We start from the raw sequence: 14079 nt of genomic DNA on the forward strand, positions 1-14079 counted from the left end.
CTGAATTTTATGCTAATGAAAGCAGCCTGTCAGTGGCCTATCAAACGTCCACTCGATGTCTGTTTCAATCTTTCAAGGACAGGGTGCACTGACCAGAAGGAGAGCATGTCCGTGTTAAAACAGAGATGAAGCACCTCCCTTCCTGGGACACCAGTGCTGCTCCTCCTTCAACAAGACGCCCTTCCGGGGGCCAAGGCCACGCTGACTCGCTGGGTGTGCGCTTAGTCCCCGAGTCGTGTCCGACTCTTTGCAGCCCCATGGACTGTGGCCTGCCAGGCTCCTCTGTCCGTGGGATTTTCCAGGCGAGAACACTGGAGTGGGTAGCCATGCCCTTCTCCAGGGGGTCTTCCTGACCCAGGCATCCAACCTGGGTCTCCCTCATTGCAGGCGGATTCTTTACCATCTGAGCCACCGGGGAGGCCCATTTTATAGTAAAATGGAACTTTAAAAAAGAAGTGGGGAATTGTGCTACCAGCTCCCATCAGATGGGCAGCGGCCACAGGAGCCCTGGCTGGCTTCTATACCTGGAACAAATCCCGTCCTTGCCAGGCCTTGTCTGGCCCTAAAATGGCCTGGATGGGGACTCTGGATATTTCAAAATGGATTTTTTTTTTTTTTTGCACTTATAGTTAAAGAAGGCTAGCTCTGTAAAACATCCCTTTCTCAAGATTCTGACCCTGAGAGAACAGAAGTGCTCCCGGGAGGAAGCTTGGAGTTAGAGCTCTTATCACGCCCTTGAAATGCAAGCACAACCCCCATTGCTTGTGACTGTAGCCTTGGCTCAGCTGCTGCTGCTAAGTCACTTCAGTCGTGCTGACTCTGTCCTAGAAGAACATAAAACTGAAAAAAAAACAAGGGGGAACTTTTAAATTGAATCAGGAAAACTATGAGATCTTTGTCTGTGTCTATCTGGATGTACGTACATCTTTGTATACTTATGAAAAGGGGCCTTTGTTACTTGTGGTTAATATTACCAAAATTAATTTGTAAAAGAGCTCTATTTAGATGACTTACAGTATAGGCTTCACTGGTGGCTCAGACAGTAAAGAATCTGCCTGCGACCTGGGCTTGATCCCTAGGTTGGGAAGACCCCCTGGAGAAGGGAAAGGCTACCCACTCCAGTACTCTTGCCTGGAGAAGCCCAAGAACTTAGGAGCCTGGTGGGCCACAGTCCTTGGGGTCGCAAAGAGCGACTGAACTGAACATACACACACGCACGAGTGCTTACACACTAAATGTGTAAATATTTCTAAATTAACAAAAAACTAAGTTTTTAGAAGGAATCATGTGATATAGGATTGATCTTCAATAAATGAAGATAAATGTAAGTTGTTGGTTTGATTACCACAGGCATGTCCTTAGGGCCATGGACATTAAGTATAATTAAGAGAACAGACTTCTGGTTGCCGAGGGGGAGGGAGGTGGAGCAGGGATGGAGGGTGAGTTTGGGGTTAGCAGATGAAGACTATTATACAGAGAATGGATAGACAGCAAGGCCCTGCGGGCTAGCACAGGGGCTACATTCAATAGCCTATGATGAACCATTATGGAAAAGCATATTAGAAAAGAATCTGTGTGTGCGTATAACTGAGTCACTTTGCTGTGCAGCAGAGATTGGCGTAACACTGTAAATCAACTACACTTCATTTTAAACCTGAGGGGCTCCCCGGCAGTCCAGTGGTTAGGGCTCTGTGCCTCCAGTGGAAGGGGTGTGGGTCTGATCCCACATGCTGTGGGGTGCAGCCACAAATTTAAAACTTAAAAAATCAAGAAAAAGGATAATTGTGTTTTATGGTATGTCTACTTAAAAACAGATTCTCCAGATTTCGGTAGTTTGAAACTTTAGTTTTGCTGGATTACATTCAATGATGGGAATTCATGACACAGCCAGACCGCTTCCAACGGAGATACAGCGCTAAAACAAAACCGCTAAGCGAGTCCGAGTTTACCTGCTGCGTCTTCTTAGCAGAGAGAACTAAAGCTGTTTGCGTTTCCTGGACACACGTCTTATACCACACTGAGAAAATAAATCGTGCTGAGGGGGAACGGACGTTTCTAGAGGTTACAGAATAGGTTTACAAGTTTGCCAGGAGACATCGTGATGACGAACAGTTCACGATGGCTTGCTTCTTGGTTTTTGCTAAAGATTCAGGTTTTTTAAGGGCTACAAATTATAGTATATATATAATTAAAGCTACTTTAACCCGGATGCCCATCGGCGGATGGACGGACAAAGAAGCTGTGGTACATACGCACGATGGGATATTACTCAGCCGTAAAGATGAACACACTGGAGTCGGTTCTAATGAGGTGGATGAACCGAGAGCCTGTTATACAGAGTGAAGTAAGCCAGGAGAGGAAAACAACTATCGTATATCAACGCGGGTACGTGGAGTCCAGAAAGATGGTGCTGATGAAGCCTTCTCAGGGCAGCGGCGGAGATGCAGGTGTAGAGGGCAGACTGTGGGCCCAGAGGACGCGAGGGCGGGACGCGTGGACGGAGCAGGCGGGAGACGTGCACACCGCCGCGCGTGAGGCCGGGGCTCAAGCCCGGCGCTCCGGGACGACCTGGAGGGGGGGGACGGAGGAGGCGGAGGGAGGGGACACACGTATGCCTGTGGCCAGCCCGTGTCGCCGTGCGGCAGAGACCAGACAGCGTTGTGAAGCAGTCGTCCCCCGGTTAAAAAGAAATACATTTTTAAAAAGCTACTTTAAAAAGGGAAACATTTCAGCACACAAGGAGGAATCTACAAAGGAAAATAATAAGATGCATGTTTTCAGTAAAATAAGGTGTGAAAAATGGCAATAAATTAAGGGCAAAGAGTGTGATGTTGTCCTGAAGAATTTCAAAGAGAGATTTTTGTGTGGCAGGAAGCAGCACAATATTGTAAAGCAAATATCCTTTAATTAAAGATAAATAAATTTAAAAAATAAAGACGTTAAACTAATTAGGCTTATTAGGATGTTAAATTACATGGGAAATATTATCAAACAAAGAACAACATTAAGCCTTCTTTATGTTATGTCTATATAAATATATTATACATTATGTGTTCCAGAAATTACATGAAATTCCTGGAAGCCTTGTGTGTCCTGACATAAAATGTTATCTGACATAAAAACTGAGGCTCCCACTGAAGGGGCTGAACCCAAGAATCAGGGTAAAAAAACAGAATCTGTAAAGTTTATGGCACGTGTAGACAAAGTCCACTCTGCGTCTACAAAACTCAGCCCTCGCCGTCAGACGTTTCCCATCCTGATGACCTTGTAAAATGGTAATAACCTGCTCCTGAATCGGAGAAACCAAGATGGTAAACAACCGCTGTAAATTAAGTGAACAATCAGGCTGTGGGAAACCCAAGACTGCCGCGTGCTTCCTCCCGTCTCCCTGACAAACCCTATTTTTCATTTGATGGAGTAAAACCTTCCCTTGACGCAAGGCTTATGGCCTCACGATGACAAAGAAACAGTTTAAGAATGTGTGTTCCTCTTGGCCTTTCCTTTCCACAATCTCCAGTAATCAAGGCTCCCGCTTCACTGGGCAAATCATACGAGTCTTAAAAACAACAAAAAAAGCCTCACAAACGTCTTAAAATTATCTGTATTCCTATCACCCTCAATCATCAGGCGAGGTCAACAAAGCTAACGGAAAACCTGGACTCAAACAGGACAAAAACTAACTACAGGCATTGAGTGACCTGATAAGTATGATTACAATTTTTATGACTTTTTGTTTGACATGTTACTGGCTTTTAATCTTTGTTTTCCAGATGGAAAAGAGCCTCTCCCCTTAAGCTTATTGTGACTGGAAACAATTTTGTGAATTACCACCTTTGTAAACAGAGTTGAAGCATTGATCTCTTCTCTCTACCTGATCCCTTCAGCATTAGGAAACTCGCAAGTGTCCAGCAGCCTTTCCGGGTGAACAGGAAGGCCACTTCCTGGCAGGCACAGCAACCTCAAAACTCTCTGGACCTCGAGAAGACAGGAGTCCACACAAACCTGTAGGTGCTGCTGGCAGAGTCTGGTGGCAAAGCTTTCCTGGCCACGGGAGGCCTTTGAGAAGTCCAATTTGAGATTCTTTATGAGTTAGTTTCAACACAGCCAAATTTGAAAGTGCCCATAACCTCAAAGAGGGCTTCCCTGGTGGCTCAGCTGCTAAAGAATCCACCTGCAATGTGGGAGAGCTGGGTTCGATCCCTGGGTTGGGAAGATCCCCTGGAGAAGGGGATCACTGCTGCCCACTCCAGTATTCTGCCCTGGAGAACTCTATGGACTGTGTAGTCCATGGGGTCACAGAGTTGGACGTGACTGAGCGCCTTTCACTTTAACCCCAAAGAAGACGTACTGTCGGCAAACAGCACATGAAAAGGTGCTCACACCACCAGTCACCAGAGAAGCAGAAGTCAAACCCCGGTGAGACGTTGCCTCGCCCCCATCACCATGGCCATCGTCAAAAAGACCCCAGCGACAGTGGTTGGCAAAAACATGGCCGAAAGAGAGGCCTGGTTGGTGGAAATGTCAGTTGGTACAGCCACTATGGAGAACAGTATGGAGGCTCCTAAAAAAACTAAAAATAGAGCTTCCATATAATTTAGCAATTCCACTTCTGGGTATATATCCACAGAATGAGAAGAGACACGTGCACCCCGGTGTTCGTAACACCATTGTTTACGATATGAAAGCTACCCAAGCGTTCACCAGTGGGTGAGTGTCTGAAGACGATGTGGGGTATGTATGTATTCTATATATTTAATATACCCAAGCATTCACCAGTGGGTGAGTGCCTGAAGACGATGTGGGGTATGTATGTATTCTATATATTTAATATACACAGTGGATGGGTGAGTGTCTGAAGACGATGTGGGGTATGTATGTATTCTATATATTTAATATACACAGTGGATGGGTGAGTGTCTGAAGACGATGTGGGGTATGTATGTATTCTATATACTTAATATACACAGTGGATGGGTGAGTGTCTGAAGACGATGTGGGGTATGTATGTATTCTATATATTTAATATACACAGTGGATGGGTGAGTGTCTGAAGACGATGTGGGGTATGTATGTATTCTATATATTTAATATACACAGTGGATGGGTGAGTGCCTGAAGACGATGTGGGGTATGTATGTATTCTATATATTTAATATACACAGTGGATGGGTGAGTGTCTGAAGACGATGTGGGGTATGTATGTATTCTATATATTTAATATACACAGTGGATGGGTGAGTGTCTGAAGACGATGTGGGGTATGTATGTATTCTATATATTTAATATACACAGTGGATGGGTGAGTGCCTGAAGACGATGTGGGGTATGTATGTATTCTATATATTTAATATACACAGTGGATGGGTGAGTGCCTGAAGACGATGTGGGGTATGTATGTATTCTATATATTTAATATACACAGTGGATGGGTGAGTGCCTGAAGACGATGTGGGGTATGTATGTATTCTATATATTTAATATACACAGTGGATGGGTGAGTGCCTGAAGACGATGTGGGGTATGTATGTATTCTATATATTTAATATACACAGTGGATGGGTGAGTGTCTGAAGACGATGTGGGGTATGTATGTATTCTATATATTTAATATACACAGTGGATGGGTGAGTGTCTGAAGACGATGTGGGGTATGTATGTATTCTATATATTTAATATACACAGTGGATGGGTGAGTGTCTGAAGACGATGTGGGGTATGTATGTATTCTATATATTTAATATACACAGTGGATGGGTGAGTGTCTGAAGACGATGTGGGGTATGTATGTATTCTATATATTTAATATACACAGTGGATGGGTGAGTGTCTGAAGACGATGTGGGGTATGTATGTATTCTATATATTTAATATACACAGTGGATGGGTGAGTGCCTGAAGACGATGTGGGGTATGTATGTATTCTATATATTTAATATACACAGTGGATGGGTGAGTGCCTGAAGACGATGTGGGGTATGTATGTATTCTATATATTTAATATACACAGTGGATGGGTGAGTGCCTGAAGACGATGTGGGGTATGTATGTATTCTATATATTTAATATACACAGTGGATGGGTGAGTGCCTGAAGACGATGTGGGGTATGTATGTATTCTATATATTTAATATACACAGTGGATGGGTGAGTGTCTGAAGACGATGTGGGGTATGTATGTATTCTATATATTTAATATACACAGTGGATGGGTGAGTGTCTGAAGACGATGTGGGGTATGTATGTATTCTATATATTTAATATACACAGTGGATGGGTGAGTGTCTGAAGACGATGTGGGGTATGTATGTATTCTATATATTTAATATACACAGTGGATGGGTGAGTGTCTGAAGACGATGTGGGGTATGTATGTATTCTATATATTTAATATACACAGTGGATGGGTGAGTGTCTGAAGACGATGTGGGGTATGTATGTATTCTATATATTTAATATACACAGTGGATGGGTGAGTGTCTGAAGACGATGTGGGGTATGTATGTATTCTATATATTTAATATACACAGTGGATGGGTGAGTGTCTGAAGACGATGTGGGGTATGTATGTATTCTATATATTTAATATACACAGTGGATGGGTGAGTGTCTGAAGACGATGTGGGGTATGTATGTATTCTATATATTTAATATACACAGTGGATGGGTGAGTGTCTGAAGACGATGTGGGGTATGTATGTATTCTATATATTTAATATACACAGTGGATGGGTGAGTGTCTGAAGACGATGTGGGGTATGTATGTATTCTATATATTTAATATACACAGTGGATGGGTGAGTGTCTGAAGACGATGTGGGGTATGTATGTATTCTATATATTTAATATACACAGTGGATGGGTGAGTGTCTGAAGACGATGTGGGGTATGTATGTATTCTATATATTTAATATACACAGTGGATGGGTGAGTGCCTGAAGACGATGTGGGGTATGTATGTATTCTATATATTTAATATACACAGTGGATGGGTGAGTGTCTGAAGACGATGTGGGGTATGTATGTATTCTATATATTTAATATACACAGTGGATGGGTGAGTGTCTGAAGACGATGTGGGGTATGTATGTATTCTATATATTTAATATACACAGTGGATGGGTGAGTGTCTGAAGACGATGTGGGGTATGTATGTATTCTATATATTTAATATACACAGTGGATGGGTGAGTGTCTGAAGACGATGTGGGGTATGTATGTATTCTATATATTTAATATACACAGTGGATGGGTGAGTGTCTGAAGACGATGTGGGGTATGTATGTATTCTATATATTTAATATACACAGTGGATGGGTGAGTGCCTGAAGACGATGTGGGGTATGTATGTATTCTATATATTTAATATACACAGTGGATGGGTGAGTGCCTGAAGACGATGTGGGGTATGTATGTATTCTATATATTTAATATACACAGTGGATGGGTGAGTGTCTGAAGACGATGTGGGGTATGTATGTATTCTATATATTTAATATACACAGTGGATGGGTGAGTGTCTGAAGACGATGTGGGGTATGTATGTATTCTATATATTTAATATACACAGTGGATGGGTGAGTGCCTGAAGACGATGTGGGGTATGTATGTATTCTATATATTTAATATACACAGTGGATGGGTGAGTGCCTGAAGACGATGTGGGGTATGTATGTATTCTATATATTTAATATACACAGTGGATGGGTGAGTGTCTGAAGACGATGTGGGGTATGTATGTATTCTATATATTTAATATACACAGTGGATGGGTGAGTGTCTGAAGACGATGTGGGGTATGTATGTATTCTATATATTTAATATACACAGTGGATGGGTGAGTGTCTGAAGACGATGTGGGGTATGTATGTATTCTATATATTTAATATACACAGTGGATGGGTGAGTGCCTGAAGACGATGTGGGGTATGTATGTATTCTATATATTTAATATACACAGTGGATGGGTGAGTGTCTGAAGACGATGTGGGGTATGTATGTATTCTATATATTTAATATACACAGTGGATGGGTGAGTGTCTGAAGACGATGTGGGGTATGTATGTATTCTATATATTTAATATACACAGAGGATGGGTGAGTGTCTGAAGACGATGTGGGGTATGTATGTATTCTATATATTTAATATACACAGTGGATGGGTGAGTGTCTGAAGACGATGTGGGGTATGTATGTATTCTATATATTTAATATACACAGAGGATGGGTGAGTGTCTGAAGACGATGTGGGGTATGTATGTATTCTATATATTTAATATACACAGTGGATGGGTGAGTGCCTGAAGACGATGTGGGGTATGTATGTATTCTATATATTTAATATACACAGTGGATGGGTGAGTGTCTGAAGACGATGTGGGGTATGTATGTATTCTATATATTTAATATACACAGAGGATGGGTGAGTGTCTGAAGACGATGTGGGGTATGTATGTATTCTATATATTTAATATACACAGTGGATGGGTGAGTGCCTGAAGACGATGTGGGGTATGTATGTATTCTATATATTTAATATACACAGTGGATGGGTGAGTGCCTGAAGACGATGTGGGGTATGTATGTATTCTATATATTTAATATACACAGTGGATGGGTGAGTGTCTGAAGACGATGTGGGGTATGTATGTATTCTATATATTTAATATACACAGTGGAAGGCTTTGTTGTTGTTGTTGTGTCCGGCTCTCTTGTGACCCCGTGGACTGTAGCCTGCCAGGCTTCTCGTTCCATGGGGTTTCCCAAGCAAGAACACTGCAGTGGGCTACCATTTCCTTCTCCAGGGGGCTCTTCCTGACCCAGGGATTGAATCCACCTCTCCCACATTAGCAGGTGGATTCTTTACCACTGAGCCACCAGGGAAGCCCCCGTGGAATATTACTCAGCCATAAAAATGAACTTCTGCCATTTTTCAGCAATGTGGAGTAACTTAGAGAATCTTATGGTTAATGAAATAAGTCAGACAAAGAAAGACAAATAGTCTATGGCATCATCTTTATGTGGGACCTAAAAATACAGCAAATGAGTGTACATCACAAAACAGAAACAGACTCACAGATATAAGGAACAAATTAGTGGTTATCAGTGGGAAGAGGCGAGATAGAAGCATGGGGTTCAGAGGCACAGACTGCTGAGAATGCAGTGAATCACCAGGGTCTCCCCGGTAGTCCAGTAGTCGAGGCTCCGTGCGGCTCACGCAGGGCACCCAGGCTGGGCCCTGGTCAGGGAGCTGAGAATCCACTAGCTGTACAGTGTGGCAAAGAAAAAAGTGGAAAGCAGATAACCAACAGGGATATACTGTCCAGCGCAGGGAAATACAAGCACTATTTTTGATCACTGTGAGTGGAGTGGAGTATAATCTATAGAAATGATGAATCACTATGCTGCCTACCTGAAACTAATATAATATTGCAAATCAACTAACCCTCAGTAAAAAAGAGAGCCTGTGTGTTCAATTAACTGTAGGTAAATAATCAGGCCACGTTTCTTGAAACCAGACTTATTTTTTGCAAACAGTCTTAATCTGCCTACACTTGATGGAAATCAGGATGATTTTAGAGACCAGACATGTTTCAACAGAATACCTTTGTGGATGCTAAGTTCTGGTGCTGTTGTCTGTGAGGTTTGCTATTTTCTGCTTAAAACTCATTTCCTAAATGACTCCTAGGATGTTCTAAGCTGCTTTCTGAGGCTGATTAACTTTGGATGAAGGTCAGACACCCTATGCCCCACACCCAGGAGATTGTGTAGACTGAAAAAGACATCATTTAAAGGACTTTCTCTCCAACCTGGATGGAAGAGCCCTCACCAGGCACTCTTCACGGGCTCACGCACAGTGAGACTGAAGGGAATCGACTCCTGAGTTTGCATTTCCCACGTTACAAAGGCCTCTGCATCAGGCTGGTCTGCAGAGAGGACTGTTGACCTCGAACTCACCTTGAAATGGCCACCAGGACAAGAGCCTATGACTGCGGTGGGGACAGCTGCCCAGGAATCCGGGCCAGGCCTGCACGACCCACCCTGTTAATTCCGTTGAACTGCCATGCAAATGTCTGTCTCCCTAGCAAAGGAAGAAGTTACTGTTCTGGCTATGCTTTTACCCCAGTTTCGGGATGGAAAGAAAATTCTTTGGTAAAGTTGTCAGTAAGTACCTCTAGGGCGAGCAAAGTAACTGACCATCGGACCTGTCATCGAATTCCTTGGTCAGCGCAAGACTGAGGTAGGCGTCTCATAGCAGCTGTCACTGACATTTCAGATGCTCCGCAGATAACCGCTCAGCTAGACAGACCTCCCTCTGGCCTGACCTTTCAGGTTCAAATTCTTCAGCATATGAATGTGTCCTCCTCTTGTCTGATATTTCCCTCTGTTCTTAAGAGACCGAGCACAACTTCCCTAGGACACCCCCAGCCCCACTCTGACCCTTTCTTAATTAACAAGTGTTGTCAAGAGAAAAACACAAGTAAATGAAGCCAGCAACTCCTCCTGTCAAACACCATCGCAGATGGCGTTTGGAAAGACTGTGGAGGAAATGACCCATGGCTTAACACCGTGTTAACAAAACTCCCAATTAATGAGGCTATCAATGAGGGCTCTCGGGGAGGAATCACGCTCATTTCCCAGGGTTCTGTTTCACGTGTGGTGCTGGAAATGATCCACCTTGCCAAGGATGGGCACATAAACATCTCAACAGCTGGCAAACAGATTTATGGCCACTGGCTTATTAAGTTCCCCCACTGTCAATACACAAGGAAATAAGCGGTCCTCCTCACTCTCCCCATTACAGAGTCAAGAGATCTGTGTCAGCAGGATACCAAGACAGTGGTGGCAAAGTCTCTTAGAAAAACGAATTCCTAACACAGGAATGTGTGTAAACATGATCAGAAACCCATCAGGCACCACTGGTCAAATAGCTGAGGAGGCTGCAAAAAGCATTGAAGCAAAACAGACATCCTTCCACTCCCTCGCCCGGGTCATATTAGATAACAGGGCTGCCCTGGATGCTGGCAGGACGGGGGGCGTCTGTGCTACGGAGAAAACTTCTTGTTACATTTACCTCCGGAGCAGCTGAGACTCGCCTAGAAGGAATTTCCCAAGATGTAAGAAAAACTGACCCCTTAAATGACCTGCTTAGCTGGCTCTTTGCAGGCATGAGCAATTTTTTCCCAGTCTGCTTTATAGATAATTATTATTTTCATAACATGTATTTATCAGTCTTTTCCTGTCAATCCGTTCATGACACAAGTCTACTGCTAAATGTTTATGTGACCGTTCAGCGTGGTTGATAAAATGCATAGCCTGTGAAATGTTTCCCCATTAGCAAGACTCTTTGCTTGTTTGCTGAGGCTGATTAGTGTCCACCCTACGCGGGTAGCTAAGCAAATCTCTACACACATGGAAATGGACAAAGAGGCCTAACGTGGGGGCAGGATGGACCAGGGTGGACAGTGAGCGTCCTGCCATCAAGGGGCAAATACTTGGTTACTGATGCTTTCTGCTGAGACATGTACGATCCAAGGAGAGAAATAATGAAAGTAATTTTGGCGTATTCAGGGTTGGGAGAAATGATTCCGGCTTATGCACGACTCAGTTTAAACTTTATGCTCAGTCACAACGGCCTGTTTGTGGCCTATGCCACAGGCACCGCGCATCTGCTTTAATCATTCGAGAAAAGGGCGTATTGACCAGAGGTAAAGAATGTCCATGTTACAGATAAAGACAAGCACTTCCTTCCCGGGGATGCCCACGCCGGCGCTCCTTTGGTGATAAGACCGCCTTCCCAGGCGCCAAGGCCGTCCTGACTCACTGCGTGCGTGCTGGTCTGTTTTTGCTCGAAACCTTGAAGGAATGTACCCCTGACTCGTTTGATGTTCTTTGTTCTGAGAAGACATAAAACGGGGCTGAAAAACACGCTTCCGGGCAGCGGTCTGTCAGCGTCATCCGAGAGGCTGCCTTCCGGGCTATAGTCCTCTGGCTCGGAATTCCTTTCCGTGCCCATGGCAGATGGTGCGCATATTTCTGTCAGCCTAAGTCATCAGCAGGTGTGACGCGGAGACAGTGTTCTGTGCGCGCTGATTTTTCATCCAGGCGCGTCTGCAGCCAGTGCTGGCCTTTGCCTCAGTCAGGTATCACGTTAGAGGAGCCCCTCCGTCCAGCACTCCCTCTGCACTGATGGATCGCGTTCGTTCCTTCCCCTCGCTGGCATCTGTGTTCTGCTCATCTCGCTGGTCTGAGCTGACATCGGTGCTCATCTATATTTGATTTTCCACTTGCTGTGATCGCTCAGGGTCTCTTTTCTGTGGCTGACTACTCCCAATTTGGCCCACTTTTCTGTGCAGTTGCTTGCCTTCCTGACGGTGTCCTCAAGTTCTTGCAGAGCGGTCCTCGGTGTGTGAGGGGGATTGGTTCTGAGACCCCACAGATATCAAAATGCAGGGATGGTTAAGTCCCTTATATAAAACAGTGACACTTCTGCATACACCCTACCTACATGCTCCCATGTTCTGCAGATCATCTCTACATTATTTATAATACCGAATACAATGGGAAGGGCTTCCCTGGTGGCTCAGTGGTAAAGGACCCCCCTGCCAGTGCAGGGGATGTGCAAGACACAGGTTCGAACCCATGGTAGAGAAGATCCCCTGCAGAAGGAAATGGCAACCCACTCCATCATTCTTGCCTGGGAAATCCCATGGACACAGGAGCCTGGCAGGGTTGCAAAGTGTCAGACACGACTTAGTGACTGAACCACAGCAACAGCAACAACTCAAGGTACATGTTGTGTGACTAGCTGTAAATAGGACATAAATAGCTGCTGACATGCGGCGATGCAAACTTTGCTTTTGAGAACTTCCTGGAATGTTCTTTCCTGAGTATTTTCGATCTGAGGCAGGTTGAATCCAGAGGCAGACCTACTGTACACACTGAACGCTAATTCTTCATCACCGGTGTGTGTGTTACAAATACCTCCTCCCAAGAGATGCCTTGCGTTTTCATTTGCGGTGTCTTTAAATGCAGAGAAGTTTATTTTTTTAAACCTTATTCTTGTTGAATGTATTGATCTTTTGTCTTACGGTTTGTGGAGTTTGTGCCTGTTTAAGACATTTTCCTTGATAGTTGAGCTTCCTGGTGATTCTCCTATACTTTTTTCTTAAAAGTTCAAATGTCTTCTTTATTAGATGTAGAGCTTTCGGTGACCAGGATTGAAACCCATCAATCCTGAAGGACATCAGTCCCGAATGTTCATTGGAAGGACTGATGCTGAGGCGCCAGGACTCTGGCCACCTGATGAGAAGAGCCAACTCACTGGAAAAGTCCCTGATTCTGGGAAACATTGAGGGCAGAAGGAGAAGGGGCGACAGAGGATGAGACGGTTGGATGGCATCACTAACCCAGTGGACGTGACTTTGAGCAAGCTCTGGGAGATGGTGAGGGACAGGGGAGCCTGCTGTGCTGCGGTCCACGGGGTCACAGCGAGTCAGACGCGAGGCAGTGACTGAACGCAAACCACCACGAGGGAGGGCAGTGCTGGTATTTGGGTTTGCTCCCAGTGGGTGTGCGGCTGTTTCAGCTGAGAAGAATGTTGCCCACCACCCAGTCCCACCTACAACACACCCTGGAAGGAATTCAATGCAGAGACCAGGAACAAGACACTCTGTGCTCTGGGGAAACAGGCAGAACAGGCCCTCAGTTAGTTAGACATTTTCAGGAGAAAATTTATGAACCCGGATTCTTGCGTCTCCTCATACTTAGAGAAGCACTAGAATTGTTAACTCAGATACCTGTTCCTCATGACCTTCAGCAACATTCTACCAAGACAGGAGCTTGGCTGCAGGGACCCTTGGACAAAATCACAGCTATACTGATCGCCAACCCCCAGCACTTGGGACCAGCTCCTCAGAGCTGCCACGAGGCTGCTGCTCAGGCTGTGTGTGCGAGGTGTGTGTACACACGTACAACCGTGCACGCTCAGTTGTGTCCGACTCAAACCATGGACTGTAGCCCACAAGGCTCCTCCACCCCTGGGATTTCCCAGGCAAGAATACTGGAGGGGGTTGCCATTTC

At 44.6% G+C, this 14079-nt stretch overlaps 1 long non-coding RNA gene across 8 annotated transcripts in view; it reads left to right on the top strand.

Moving 5' to 3' along the window:
- LOC109554635 (uncharacterized) overlaps positions 1–11955 on the top strand; it is a 26828-nt gene extending 14873 nt beyond the window's left edge. For 5 of the 8 annotated variants that reach the window (XR_011564879.1, XR_011564885.1, XR_011564880.1 and 2 more), the window contains 2 exons: positions 3771–4707; positions 9686–11955. This is a non-coding gene — a long non-coding RNA (uncharacterized lncRNA). Of the gene's footprint in view, positions 1–77; positions 3743–3770; positions 4793–9685 lie in introns of those variants that run through there. The other 3 variants (XR_011564881.1, XR_011564882.1, XR_011564884.1) reach the window with 3 other exon arrangements.
- Positions 11956–14079: the final 2124 nt, after the last annotated feature.

The sequence above is a fragment of the Bos indicus genome, chromosome 29, assembly GCF_029378745.1.
Source record: "Bos indicus isolate NIAB-ARS_2022 breed Sahiwal x Tharparkar chromosome 29, NIAB-ARS_B.indTharparkar_mat_pri_1.0, whole genome shotgun sequence".
NCBI lineage: Eukaryota > Metazoa > Chordata > Mammalia > Artiodactyla > Bovidae > Bos > Bos indicus.